The 14,250-nt window shown below is 34.0% G+C and overlaps 1 protein-coding gene across 9 annotated transcripts in view; it reads right to left on the bottom strand.

Annotated features, from left to right (window-relative positions):
* The window catches only part of conu (Rho GTPase-activating protein conundrum), a 203,495-nt gene that overhangs the window by 109,155 nt on the left and 80,090 nt on the right, over positions 1 to 14,250 (bottom strand). For 3 of the 9 annotated variants that reach the window (XM_067773543.1, XM_067773545.1, XM_067773548.1), the window contains exon 2: positions 4,873 to 4,900. The exons of the other annotated variants lie outside the window; for them this stretch is intronic. The gene's annotated coding sequence lies outside the window, so the exon portion shown is untranslated. The remainder of the gene's footprint in view (positions 1 to 4,872; positions 4,901 to 14,250) is intronic. 9 annotated transcript variants of the gene reach the window in all.

Raw genomic sequence — 14,250 nt, 5'->3', positions numbered from 1 at the left:
ACATTATTGCTTATTCAAAAACAGGCTACGCCACGCCCGTTTTCAAAATTTTTAATATTTTCTAACTTTTTGTTAAGGTGCGTCCACACCAGTAACAAAACTTGTTACAAACAGTTATATAACCAATGTTATGTAACTTGTTAGAAATTCAACTGAAAAATGTTGTATAACACGATGTTGTGTAACTTTTTTCCAGTTTTTATAGCAGGTTGCGTGTTACCCAGAGTTTGTCGGTAATGATCAAAGGAATTAGATAACTTGGTTGTATAACAAGTTGCTATTGTTTTAAAACAATTATTATAAAAATTTGCTATTTCGTTACCGGTGTGGACGTACCTTTATACTCTCATTTAGAAAATAAAATACCATTGATATTAAGCTCTTTTTCGCAAACATAACTAATTTACTTGAGTTCACAACTCACATTTCGAACGGGTTCAGATAAAATCTTCACACCGACGTTATATACACTGATTTTAGTAAAGCATTCGATAAAGTATGCCACTCTTTACTTGTATATAAACTTGACATGCTTGGGTTTCAACCTAGTCTCACTCGTTGGATTTCTTCTTTTCTCTGTGGCAGAACACAAAGAGTAATATTTAAAAATATTTTTTCGAGTATCATTAGTGTCACCTGTGGTGTTCCTCAGGGCAGCCATCTTGGCCCGATTATGTTTTTGCTATTTATAAACGATATCTCTACAACTATAAAATATTCTAAAATCTTGATGTATGCTGATGATGTAAAATTTTTTAAGACTTACGCGTCGATTGAAGAACGTTCTTTACTTCAGACGGATTTAAATTGCTTAGCTGCTTGGTGTAATGCGAATCACATGCCGCTTAAAATTCAGAAATGTAAATTTATGTGTTTTACGCGCAGGAGTTTACAACCAGCTGCTTACACAATTAACAACCAAAACCTTGAACGTTTTAATTTTTTTGTAGACTTGGGAGTTACAATGAACTGCAAACTTAGCTTCAACACTCATATAAGTGTCACTGTCAATAGAGCTAAAGGAGTCTTAGCATTTGTGAAAAGGTGGTCAAAAGAGTTTAGCGACCCCTACGTTACGAAAACCCTCTTCACAACATTGGTTTGACCGATATTAGAATATGACTCAATAGTCTGGAATCTGCGTTTTCAAGTCCATACTGACAGGCTCGAAACAAGGAATTTTCAATGGGACTCTTCATTTAACCTTCCACCTTATACTAATCGATTTAAACTTATCAAGCTTCCAACTCTTGCTAGTCGTAGAGAAATGCCTGGCGTAATATTTATGAAAAAACTACTGAATGGATCGATTTCAAGCCCATTTCTTCTGAACGAAGTGAACTTTAGTGTTCCCTGTTGCACTACGAGACACTACAAACCCCTCCTTTTAAAACAATGTAGAACGAATTTCGAACTTAACGAACCTTTCCGGTGTTTGTGCCAAGATTATAACTCTCACTCAAACACATTTAATGTGTCGGACTCCCTTTTTTCTATAAAAAATACTGTCCTTACCTCTTTTAATCGTTAATGCTTATATTTTTGTTTCTATATCCTACTAATTTAAGTTTTACCCTCAGCTGATGATATTTCTTCTCTAGCTGAGCAGTCTTAGATCTCGACGCTTGACAAACCACTGCCCATCAATGACTCGACACTTGAGGGAAGTGCGTACGCCTGAAATGTCGACCATTTTGAACATCCACGACGATGGCACTACGCTTCCCACTGTCCCACACCCCAAAATCTGGGGTGTGACGTTTGATCAGGATCTACATTTTGGTGAGCATGCAGCCGCAATTGTACCGAAAATCCAGAAACGTAATAAAATATTCAAATCTCTTGCTAGCAGTACTTGGGGAAAAGAAAAAGAAACGCTCATTACCACTTACAAAGCAATTGACCAGCATGCTACGCGTCCCCTATATTGTCGCCAAGCCTAAAAACTACACACTGGAAGAAGCTACAGGCCTGCCAAAATACTGCTCTCAGAACCGCCACGGGCTGTCTTCTTATGTCCCCAGAACACCATCTACATAATGAGGCGAGAATACTCCCCATCAGGGAGAGAAATGAGATGCTAACCAAACAGTTCCTATTGAATACCCAGAAACCTGGGCATACCAACAGACATCTGATTGATGAGGCAGCACCGCCCAGGGGCTTAAGGAGTCATCTCCGTAAGCATTATGAGGAAATACGGCACCTGAGAACTCAGCCGTATGAAGCAAAAAAACACAAGCAGGTCCTCAGTGAACTCCGCAAACAGGCGTCGGACCTTTATGCGAGGAATTGCCCGGTGAATCCAGTACTCAAAGAATAGTACCCAAAACTTCCGGAAGAGGAACGCACACTCCCCAGGGAAACGCGAGTCACTCTAGCTCAACTTCGATCTGGATACTGTAACGGGTTAAACTCTTACCTATCCAGAATCACCCCGACTTACAAAATGTAGCAGGGCATACAATGTGCCCGCACATGACACCAACCATCTCTTTAATTTTAATGTGGAACCAACGCCTCTAACACCCCTCACATTATGGTCAACCCCTGTTGAAACAGCAAGTTTCCTTGTACTCCCGTAAGAGGATATTGATGACAATTAGTGATCGGTCGCACCTATTGGATGGGGCGAAGCACTGCTACAATAACAACAACAACAGGGCAGTGTGCTGCCACAACGTCCAATCATATATATTATTTCTAATTGCTGTTGCTTATGTACGGGTCCCTTTTTTGCTCTTATTTGGAATCCAAATCTATAAATAAAGTTTTGGTTGTAAAGATGGAGATTCGGGCTATTAGCGAGCTTGGGGCAATTTTAGTCGTAGTGCTTTTGTTTAGCTATATTTTATTAAAATAATTTGTTAAAAATAAACGATTGTGAACACACAAAGAAATCTATTTGTACTACGAACATACGCACAAGAATGCGTTGAACACATCTACATGTGCATATGAAAAACTTTATTGTGGCTCGGCCATGAATGCCATATTATTTTTCTTCAGGCCCGGTTATTCGTAGTTGGTTCAGCAAAGCTTGCTTAAACTCTAGTCAAATTTAAACTCCAGTTAAACTACTGAGCAGTTTTTCAGTCCAAGGTGGTACCACCAAAACCAGAAACTGTTTATTGTGAGAAATAAACACCTGGTTGATAGCAGTAATGAAGGGTAATTAATTAAAAATAAAATATACATATTTTGTTTTATTTTCGTGAAAATACTGTAATATGGAAACTTACATTTAAATCCAGTTAGAGAACCACAAATTGGGAATTAAATTTTTTCGATTTAAGTAATAGCATTTTTTGCTTTATAAAAAATTCCCTGTTTTGCTGAATAAGCTATGATTCTCGAGTTGAGCCACTGTTTCGAAGCAACTCTTGAGTTTTTTGAAGTATGCCTAGTTATCAACATGAGCTGTAATGGTATTCAAGCCCAAATGCTTTTTGGGTATATTCGACCCGATTTCGAACGAACGCAAATAACTGATAGGTTAACTAGAGTTTAACCCTGGCAGATCGGTCGCTTAAACTTCAGATAAAGTAGACTGAAAAACTGCTGAATAGGTTTAAGCGTAGTTTGACTGACAAACTAAGTTGAACTTGTACTGAAAAACCGGGCTTAGTGTTCGATATATGTATGCACATTAGGGCGGGCGATTTAAAAATCGCTCATTGCTCTGTGAAAATCGTATTCTAGGAATCAAAATAAGAAACTTTGCCGAAGGAACCATACCTCTAAAACGAATTCTGATGGGCAATTTCAATTCTACCTGCTGTGTCTTGTGGTGGCTTAAAAAAAAACAACACAAGCAATTTTACGATCTTCAATTGTGTCACAGTGATACCTTCATTTTTTAAAACGGTTGAATAAAAAACCCACATAACTATGTTTACGACATGCAAATGCATCACAGTGATGCCTTGGTTTTAAAAGGGGGTTGTAAAAACGCTAATTTCAAATAATTTTTTTTTAATTTCTTTTCTATTACTAAGTTAAATTCATTTTTTCATTTACATATGTTCTGACTAAATAAATTTCTAAAGAGAAAAATAAACTCCAAAAAGAAAAAACATAGGCATTTCAAAGTGGGATTTTTTCAAAATTTGCCCCTACGACCCAAAGGGGGGACATCAGAATTCGTTTTAGAGGTATGGTTCCTTCGGCAAAGTTTCTTATTTTGATCCTTAGGATATGATTTTCACAGAGCAATGGGCGATTTTTTTGCCTCCCCACAAATCGACCCGGCCTAATGCACATACATATATGTAGGTTTTTGCTAAACTTCATTCAACTTTGTAATGTTTTCTATTTTTAATGGATTAAAGTTTATTTGTGGTTAACGATGTCATTTGCGCAATACTCTTTATTAATCAGTATTTGGTTGCGATTTTTTCTGCTTCGAATTAATGACAAAAAAAATGTAATGATCTTGTGAGAAGACGAGCAGCTGGAGAGGAGACACACTTGTATTGGTTGAAAAGTTTAAAAGTGAAACTCTTTAAACATTGAATGTCTTCGCTCGTGTACTTTTATTAAACCCTTTCAAAGCCAAAGCAATGTCAAAACGTTCAAAGAGAGCAACAACAATTCAATTATGGTTATTAAAAATGTAGATTGATGTGAATGCACATATTAACTACAAAAGCATCTAAAGCTTGAAGAGAGCTTTGAACCTGACACACAGACTCAAATTTCTTTGACTTTGCGGTGAGCTGAGAGCCAAGGCCGGGAATTATGTATGTTTGTGCTAGTGTGACATGAGTTTAAGCTGACAAATTGTATTTTTGTGTGAACGTGAAATAAAATTAATATTTACAAACATTTTAGTAGCGTGGTAAACGATATTATAAATATTAAGTTACTTACAAAAATGTGAAAATTTTCCAAAACTAACCTGCAAGAATAAAAAGATAAATCAAACGATTAGTAAAACATAGGAAATTATTGTATAAATATGTATGTAAATATCGTTATTTGATCTCTAACTGATAATTACACCCAGAAAATGAAATGTCTGATTACATAATTTTCTTATATTTTTTAATTTTGTTTAAATACACAATTTATAAAGAATGAAGTTTATGCAACATTCCCTGTAGTGACTGTAATTTTTTGCAGACCTGTTAAATTTGAATTAGCATTAGTAATCAATTAATTAGATGCCTATTTTAATGCCCAATCATTATTTCAATTGTTTTCCGTAAAAAGCAATTACTAATTGATTACCATTAGAAAAAAATCAAACAAAAAAAATCATGACTTTTTCCGATTATTAAAAAAAAAAATCAAAAAATCAAAAATAGGGCCTTTTTTGATTACTTTTGATTATTTTTGATTTTTTCGATTTTTTTTGATTTTTTTTGATTTTTTTTTTTTGATTTTTTTTTGATTATTTTTAATTATTTTTCTGCTTTGTTGAAAGAAAAATTCTCGTTTGTTGCATGCACGGAATAATTTCTACATACAAGTACATTTTAGGATGCAATATTAAATCGTAACCGCTTATCGAGGCAAATATATACATGCACCATATAGGATAAGTATATACACGTGCATAATTTGCTACACTCATTATCAAAAATAATAACGTTATGGTTCATCCTTAAGTAAAGCCAATTTTGTTTTGTATACAAAAGTAATATATCCACTATTTTGGATTACGTTATGGCTATACACTGATTGTTTTGTACATACCAGAACATTGGAGGATGTACCGGTATATCGTGAGCGCTTATGCTCATACAATAGGTTTGAGTAATACTACTTAGGTTGATAGATTCACTTCCAACTGGAGCGATCCTCTAAGTTGTCATTCATCATCATGATTAGCTGTCTAACCGAAGGTTGTTGTGTCCCAGATAAATTTATTAACAGATGTCCATGTACATTAGATTAAAGTTTCTTTTTATTTCCTTTTGATTACGTCTAGGATATTTCCTATAAAATCTTAAGTTTTGCATAGTGAACCATATTTTTAGTATTAACCACGGAAATTACAGAAAAGTGAGATTTCGTACTAATCTAATATACATGTTCAATGGTACAGTTAGGAAATGTAAGCTGTGGTAATTTCATGTTATTTTTTATTAATTTTATATGTATGTGTTTTTGTAAACATAAAAATTGCATAAGTTGATGTTTTAAAAGGAAGTAGTGATGTTATGAAATGTGTATCTAATTAATAATTATTTGAATCAATTACAAATTTTTTCATTAAATTAACATTGCCAAAAATAACGATATTTCGATGGAAATTAAAACTTAAAAGAAAGAAAATAAGAGTTATATTCATTATCTAAAAGTTGTTTTAGTCTTTATAACAAATTTGCATTTGCTTTCAGTAAAGTTAAGGTTTCGAATGAAACGTCCGACAAAGACTGACGCCTTGCAGCATTTATAATTCCTGCAAAGGAAAATAGTCGCTCAACAGGAGCAGAAGAAGTTAAGGGCGTGTTGAAGAGTTTTGCAGCTTCTTTCAACGCACTTCGTGTTTTCCAAATGTCCGTGCTAGTACATGAATCACCCAGATAGCTATACAGCTCATTTTGTACCAAATTTTTCAGCCCACCTTTTGTTGGAGAACATTGCCCCACACTGGAAATATTTTCGTCGTCTGGAAAAAAAAGAATTAACCTTTTAAAATAGGTATTTTCAATTTGATATGCACATGCAAATGTGTGTATATATACCATCGTCATCAAAACTGAAATATGCACTCCGCATTGTAGAACACTCTGTTTTTATGTAATTGTTAGGGAAAGAAATTTTTCCATTGTGGATATGCAAATTTATTGTTTGCAATACTCTTCTTAAAATGTTTTCTTCGCTGGCTTCTTTGTTGTCCTTTTGCAATACTCTTAACCAGTTTAACTTAACATCAGGTGTCAAAACCGATGCAGTGATGGCAATGTTTGCTTCAGATGAAAATTTTAAAAAAATATCGAATCGTTGCCTTAAACGCATCTCCAGTTTTCCAGCAATAAAACAGAGCAGATTCTTATTTAGTTTACTTACTTTCATTAATTTGTTACTTAAGGTCATAAGTATAGGTAAAAGATATCCATAAAATACATTTCTTCGCCTTCTAAAAAGTCCAAAGCTTCGGAAATTGGCTTCATTAAAGATATAAAAGACTCCAAATAATCAATCTCCTCTAACGATATATGCGGAAGACTTAGTCTATCGTTAAGGTCGTTCAGAGTTTCTTTATAAAAAAGAAGCTTTGCAACAGAATCGTAGAGGGAGTTCCAGCGTGTAACTACTGGTACAATCAACGAACAGCCTAAAGTATATATAATTATTTCCGAGGACTTTGGCCACCTTCATTTCTTCCACAAATTATTGCACTTTTCAAAAACCTGTAAAAAAAGTGCGTTTCAATTATGTGATTATCGAAAACATACTTAGAGTGACGAGTGGGACTTATGATAAACAAGTTAAATAAGAAACGAAAAATGTGTAATTTTTGCTTTGGACGCACTATATTAAGTGGGATCTATTCAATCTAAAGGTAATAATGTGGCCACCATTGTATAAAGTTATCACCACAGAGCCGCCGAGACAAAATCCGGGCCCGGGGGCAAAATAAATACGGGCCCACATACTAAAATGAACAAATTCTCAAAATCAAATTTACCACCTTTTACATATTTAAATGCATTTTTATATACATGTTGTGGAACTTTTTTCCCTGAGCCCAAATCCTATAGAAAAATCGATGGCGCGATATCGGTTAATAAATCGACCAGTCTAATGTATATCGCTGTATAGGAATTTGCATCATACCGAATTTTTCTGCCTGCTGCAACGACGCCAAAAACCAGCAACACCTTATGCGATGATATGAAACCAATATTACTTAATAAAGCGGACAATATGATAAACTTTCATTACAAAACAATCAGTGCATTGCCATAACGTAATCCAAAATAGTGGATATATTAATTTTGTATACAAAACAAAATTGGCATTGCTTAAGGACGAACCATAGAGTATCGTTATTATTTTATACAATGGGTGTAGCAAATTATGCACGTATATATACTTATCCTATATGGTGCATGTATGTATATATTTGCCTCGATAAGCGGTTACGATTTAATATTGCATCCTAAAATGTACTTGTATGTAGAAATTATTCCGTGCATGCAACAAACGAGATTTTTTCTTTCAACAAAGCAGAAAAATAATTAAAAATAATAAAAAAAATCAAAAAAAAAATCAAAAAAAATCAAAAAAAATCGAAAAAATCAAAAATAATCAAAAGTAATCAAAAGGGCCTTTTTTGATTACTTTTGATTATTTTTGATTTTTTTGATTTTGTTTCAATAATCGGAAAAAATCATGATTTTTTTTGATTATTTTTTTTAATTAATTGAAAAGTAATCATTAAAAATAGAAAATAATTGCAAGTAATCATTAAATGGCGTTTAAAGAATATAATCAATGGAACGGCTAATGATTACCATTAGTAATCATTATTTAACAGGTCTGATTTTTTGTGTACTGATGCTATCAGGTTAAAGGTTTATCTGATAGTTTATCTAACTAAAGCTTATATAAGCCAATATTATAAAGCTTTGAGGTGAGTACAGTGAACTTACTAACTTACTAGGCACATACAAACTTTATTTGTCATGCCAGCAAGAAGCGTTGCTGTCATATGACTCATTTCTTACAATCACCGATACGATTTCCAAAATGTGTACATACCAACAAACAGATAGAGAAATTTTGTTCTATATAGATATATACTAAGAATCTGTTATTTATATCATTAAAGGAATATTGCCATTTGTTTCCCATTTAGACGCTGAAACCACTAAACTCGGTCGAGCCGTTTCAAAGGAGATCAACCTCTTAAACTGTGACAGTTTTTCAGTCACTGGCGTTGGGCGCTTTCAGCGAACCCTATTTTTAAACGGTTTTATTTAGCTTGACTTGGCTGGTTGGCACGAATTTTGTAATTGAAATTTAAATAACTTCCCTATAAGCTACAAGCTTGAAACTTGGAATATAGTTCAGAACCCGATGACAATGAAATAATTATAAAAAAACTTCGATAGTGGCGCATGGATCGAAATATTTCAAAAATCGTATTTGTGGTCCGATTTTTTTCATATTTAGAACATACATGAACAGAAAGCGACCTATGAAAAAAAATCACCGCTAGGTGATGCGGGGATCGAGATATTCAAAAAATCGTATTTGTGGTCCGATTTGGCTCATATTTGGAACACATAATATCTATATATAAGAATAGAAAGATACCTATGAAAAAAATCGCCGATAGGTGGCGCATGGATCGAAATATTTCAAAAAATCGTATTTGTGGTCCGATTTGGCTCATATGATATATACATGAATATAAAGCGACCTATGAAAAAAATCACCGCTAGGTGGCGCAAGGATCGAGATATTTCAAAAAATCCTATTTGTCCGATTTGGCTCATATTTGGAACAAATGTTACATATAGTCCGGTAGAAGTGACTTCAAAAGCATACGTGGCGCAGAGTGAGTAAAGCCTTTGGAAGGATTATGTGACCTAGACTGTAACAAATTGTCAGGAAAGAGTCCGTGTAATAATGAGTCACTAAATGAACTAAATAGAATGAGAAATAATATGCAAATAAATAAAGACTAAAAACTTGAAAATAAAATAAAAAAAAAAATGTTTAAGTTAAACGGTTTTATTGGAAACAATACTTTCATGAAGTAATAATAATACTTAAAGCTAGAAAATAATTAGGTAGATCCTAGGTACTAGTCATCACACTTCTCATCAATCTAGGGCGTTGATCAGATAATAATAAAAGCGTTGGACGCGTCAAATTTCTATTGATAGTCATATATAAGACCGACTTAACTTTAATCAGGGATATGATACGCCTCACGTTTTTAGAAATTTCACGCGCCGAACGCGCGCGTTGTCTGATCAACGCCCTAGATTGACGAGAAGTGTGATGACTAGTACCTCGGACCTACCTAATTATTTTCAAGCTTTTAGTATTATTATTACTTCATGTAAGTATTGTTTTCAATAAAACCGTTTAACTTAAAATTTTTTTATTGTTGATGCGTTGCAAACATGTCTGCGTCAGTTGAGTGATAAAATATTTGTTCTCTGAATGCCAACTGCCAAATTAAGTAATTAATTTAATTATCCTTAAACTTAAAGGAAAAGGACTTCTTAAATTATTTTTCTTACTTCACTATAATATCAAGAGGAAAAAGTTTTATTCATAGTCAAGAATTTAAAAGGTCAAATAGCCGAATAGACACGTTGAGCAAATGCAGCGGAAAGGATTTGACGTAAAGTCCCAAACGTTGGTGGTCTATAATACTCAACGATGCGTTCAGAAAATTATCACTCAACGATTTTGCTGAAAGTGCCAATTACGAATTCCTACAAGTGGAGAAAACTTGAAAAAAAAAAAACGATCACAATAGTAAACATCTAAGATCACCTCATAAATCACTGTTTGATGACTTCAATCCGTTGCCTCGATATTTTTATTCAAAAATTTTTCTAAGATCATGTATATTACATTATTTATATATTTTTTTCAAATTCAAAATTTACAATGACGATGCAATTGGTGGTAAATTTTTAAAAATTTGGGTGGATTCTTCATTTTGAGTTTTGAAAAAATTACTTCGGATTCTTAATCAGCAGGGCCAAAAGCAACATGATATCAAGAAACTAGGACCGATTTCGAAAAAAAAAAAATGTCAGTCGAATGTGTTTACATATATATGTACATTAGGGTGACTCTTATTTTCCAAAGTGTTCTGATTCTCAATCTCGTCCCCAACGAAAATAGCCATTTGTGTGAGCAAGATGTTAGGCAAATCAAAAAACATTTTAAGTTTGCGCAAGCAGCTTGAAACCGTGAGTGGGGCGATTTTTTACATTTCTTTGGTCAACCCTAATTCATTAATTGTGGCACTTGTTATCAATAAGATAAAAAAAATAAAATTCGAGTACGTAGGTTTGTAGCTCATCATTTACATATATTATATTTTAGTCTGCTGCTCTGTTATTAACTGACCGATTTCTAAGATTGTAGTCATTTTAAAAAAGCAAGGAATTAAATACATGAAAATTGCTTTGAAAGGAGTAAACATTTCCAGGATAAAGAACTATGAACACTTGAAATGTTTAAAATTCGTCCTCTTTCAGGACTTCAAGCTCCTTTTGCAACCTCTAAATCTTTATAGATTGGCATAAGACTTTGTGTTCGCATTTTCTAGAGGGTTAGATCGAATATTCAAAAGCTTTTCTTTTTTTCTTAAAACAACGAAGGGCCACCCTAATGTACATATGGGCATATAGAAATGCATATATGTAAGCACATTTTGCCTCCGATAAATGTGTTTTCTGTATGTATACAATTCATACACTACAATACAATAAACCGCGATATCTAAGTTCCAAAAGCCACGCTATGCAACAAACACGAGCACGTGCATTATAGGAGATTATAGTTTGATTTAAATTTGGTTGGCATGGATTAGTACGTAGGAATTCGATGATGTTTTAGTGTAAGCTTTATCGGTTGGAGTTTATCAATGTAGGTGTGTCATGTGCGTCTACGCATTTGCATACTACTTAATCGTACAAAAATGTTAATTGGGCGTATCATAAATAAACGTTTAAAATACTCCAACACGGTTTGTAGGTGAGGATTTCAAAAATTGTTAAAACATATCCGCCACCCTGTAAAAATAGCGGAAATTGATTTTCTGAAAATAGGAAATATCGTCGCCATCTTGTTAGAAACATATTTGTGCAAAAACCAAAATATTTGAAAACTAAGTTTTCAAATTTAGTGTTTTCGAAAAATCCTTATATATTCTCACATTCATTTATTTTGACCGTAAAAACGTGTGGCTTCATACATAAGCATATCTTGATATTTCTGCAAAGCCTGGATGGGTGAATTAATTGAAAAAAAGTATCGACGGTTCTTGCTATTCGATAAGTGGCAATGAGAGACATTCAGATTAAAGTAAATTTTCTTTCAGCAACAGATTTCTTAAACTTAACCAAAAACACGATTTCTAGATACTTTGAACATGCTGCCAATTTAAGTTTTATATCCAATAACTCGAAAATGGCATATGAAAGTGTATCAAAAATACTCTAATATACTAGAGGTAAGTGTACGATGTTATTATGACCAGCCAAACATTTATCAGAGAAAATAAGACGAACCCTAATGCACATGACATTCATAAGGGAGTATTTTTCAACATAATTCTAAGGGAGTCAGGCGCGGATCTACGGGGGGAAATAGGGGAAATTCACCCCCCCCCCCCCCCCCCCCCCCCAAATGAAATATCCAAAGAAAACAAATATTCAAACGTTCCATACTTAATTTGGCATTTCACGATCCATGGCAATTTATACATGAATACCGCTTGTATAAAAGTAAAACAAAATTTATGAAACATTTTGATATAATTTTCGAGATTCGGACCAAACTTAATGTACCATTTAATTTTTATTAAAGGTATACAAAGTCCATCACAAAATTAAAAGAGGGTCTCGGAAACTTTTTTGTTGGCTCTTGCAAATAAAGACGAAATAGTTATTTTATATCTCTTTGATATTGGCCGCGACAACCTCCATAATTCCTTCAATGACCTTTTGACCTCTGAACACGCTTTCATGAAAACATCAGCAGAGCTCAAAAGGACATTACATGGAATTTTTGAGCTCCTCAAGATCAAATTATTGACAATCATTTTCAAAAATCGAAAACAATAAAAATAAACCTCTACCTTCTTATGATAAGCTTCAAATTTAACGGCGGACTTTAGGGCGAATATAACTACCAATTTTTGTATCTATGAATCTTAAAGCTAAATAATTAGCAATTGAAGGGGTATCCATTGGAAAAATCAAAAATGTATGTCGTAGTTGCAAAAGCGGTAAGCAAAAATGTAAAACACCTGGGTTTAGCAACGACAAATACAACTCAATTCGCTGATGTTTATTGCTAGAGTTCTAAAACATAAATAAGTATGAGTGATACCCATCAGCATTATCTAGGAAATTCACAAATTCAGGTATGTACCGCGGAACGTTAATTAAAGCAAGCTAAAGTCAGACTATCGGTTTTATTCACTTGGACTTAAGATTTTCCCTGCTGGGTACATAAAATATTCAAACTTGTGATTTTTGCGTGATAAATCAAAAATTATAAAATGCTTCAAAGTGCGATAAAATATCTACAAATGTAGGTATGAATATAAAATGAAGTCATGGAATGTAAGTTTAATCGCATCTTCCTAAAATTAAAGGTGTGTCATTTGTATATACATGTGTATGTGTTAACCCATGCTAAAACCCACTCACTGCAAATACATATACATATGTGTGTATGCGAATCGCTATCTGAGAGGTGACTTTTTCGGCAGAAAACCACACAAGCGCATGCAAATTTTTTACAGTAATTTTTTATGTTTGTTATCTTATCTTGGAATTCGTTCCTCAATGTCTCCTTTGACGACAATTTCCGATTTTTTGGCTTATAGCCGGCCGCTCCGTTAAAAGAGATAAAGAAAAAGTTTAAATTTGTGTGAAACTGTACATTATATACTCAGTTGTGATCTATTGTGGAATGTCACGCAATTTTACTAGTAGTCACAGTTTAATATTTCCCATTAACTTACTGAAGCAAGTGCAAATGGCTTCACACAAATAGTGCATGAAGGCTCAGTCATTGGATTTTGGTATTCATTAACATGAATTACCGCTGCAATATTAACCGCCCTTTAGTCGATTTTTTATAATCCCGGGCATATATCTGTACTGGCGCCAGCCGTGATGTGATGGTGGCGTGTTCCGCTTACCACACCAAAGATCCTTTGTTCAAGCCCCGGGCAAAGCAACATCAAAAGTTTGGAAACAAGGTTTTTCAGTTACAAATACGCTTTTCTAAGCGTGGCCGACCTTCGGCAGTGATTTTGCGAACACTCCGAGTGTATTTCTGCCATGAAAAGCTTCTCAGTGAAAACTCAACTGCGTTGGATTCGGTGTAAAACATGTAGGTCCCGTCTCGCCAATTTGTCGGAAAAATTAAAAAGGAGCACGACGCAAACTGGAAGAGAATGTCAGCCTAAACTCTTTCGGGATGTGTAGAGATGGGAAAGGGGTAATACCCAAATGGTAAATACCCGGTAAATTGGTTATTTATGGTAAAAATGGGTAAATACCCAAATATTTACCCAAAAGA

Source organism: Eurosta solidaginis, chromosome 3 (assembly GCF_040869045.1).
Source record: "Eurosta solidaginis isolate ZX-2024a chromosome 3, ASM4086904v1, whole genome shotgun sequence".
NCBI classification, from domain to species: domain Eukaryota; kingdom Metazoa; phylum Arthropoda; class Insecta; order Diptera; family Tephritidae; genus Eurosta; species Eurosta solidaginis.
The sequence above is the reverse complement of the archived record's forward strand: the minus strand, read 5'-3'. Positions and strand labels throughout refer to the sequence as shown.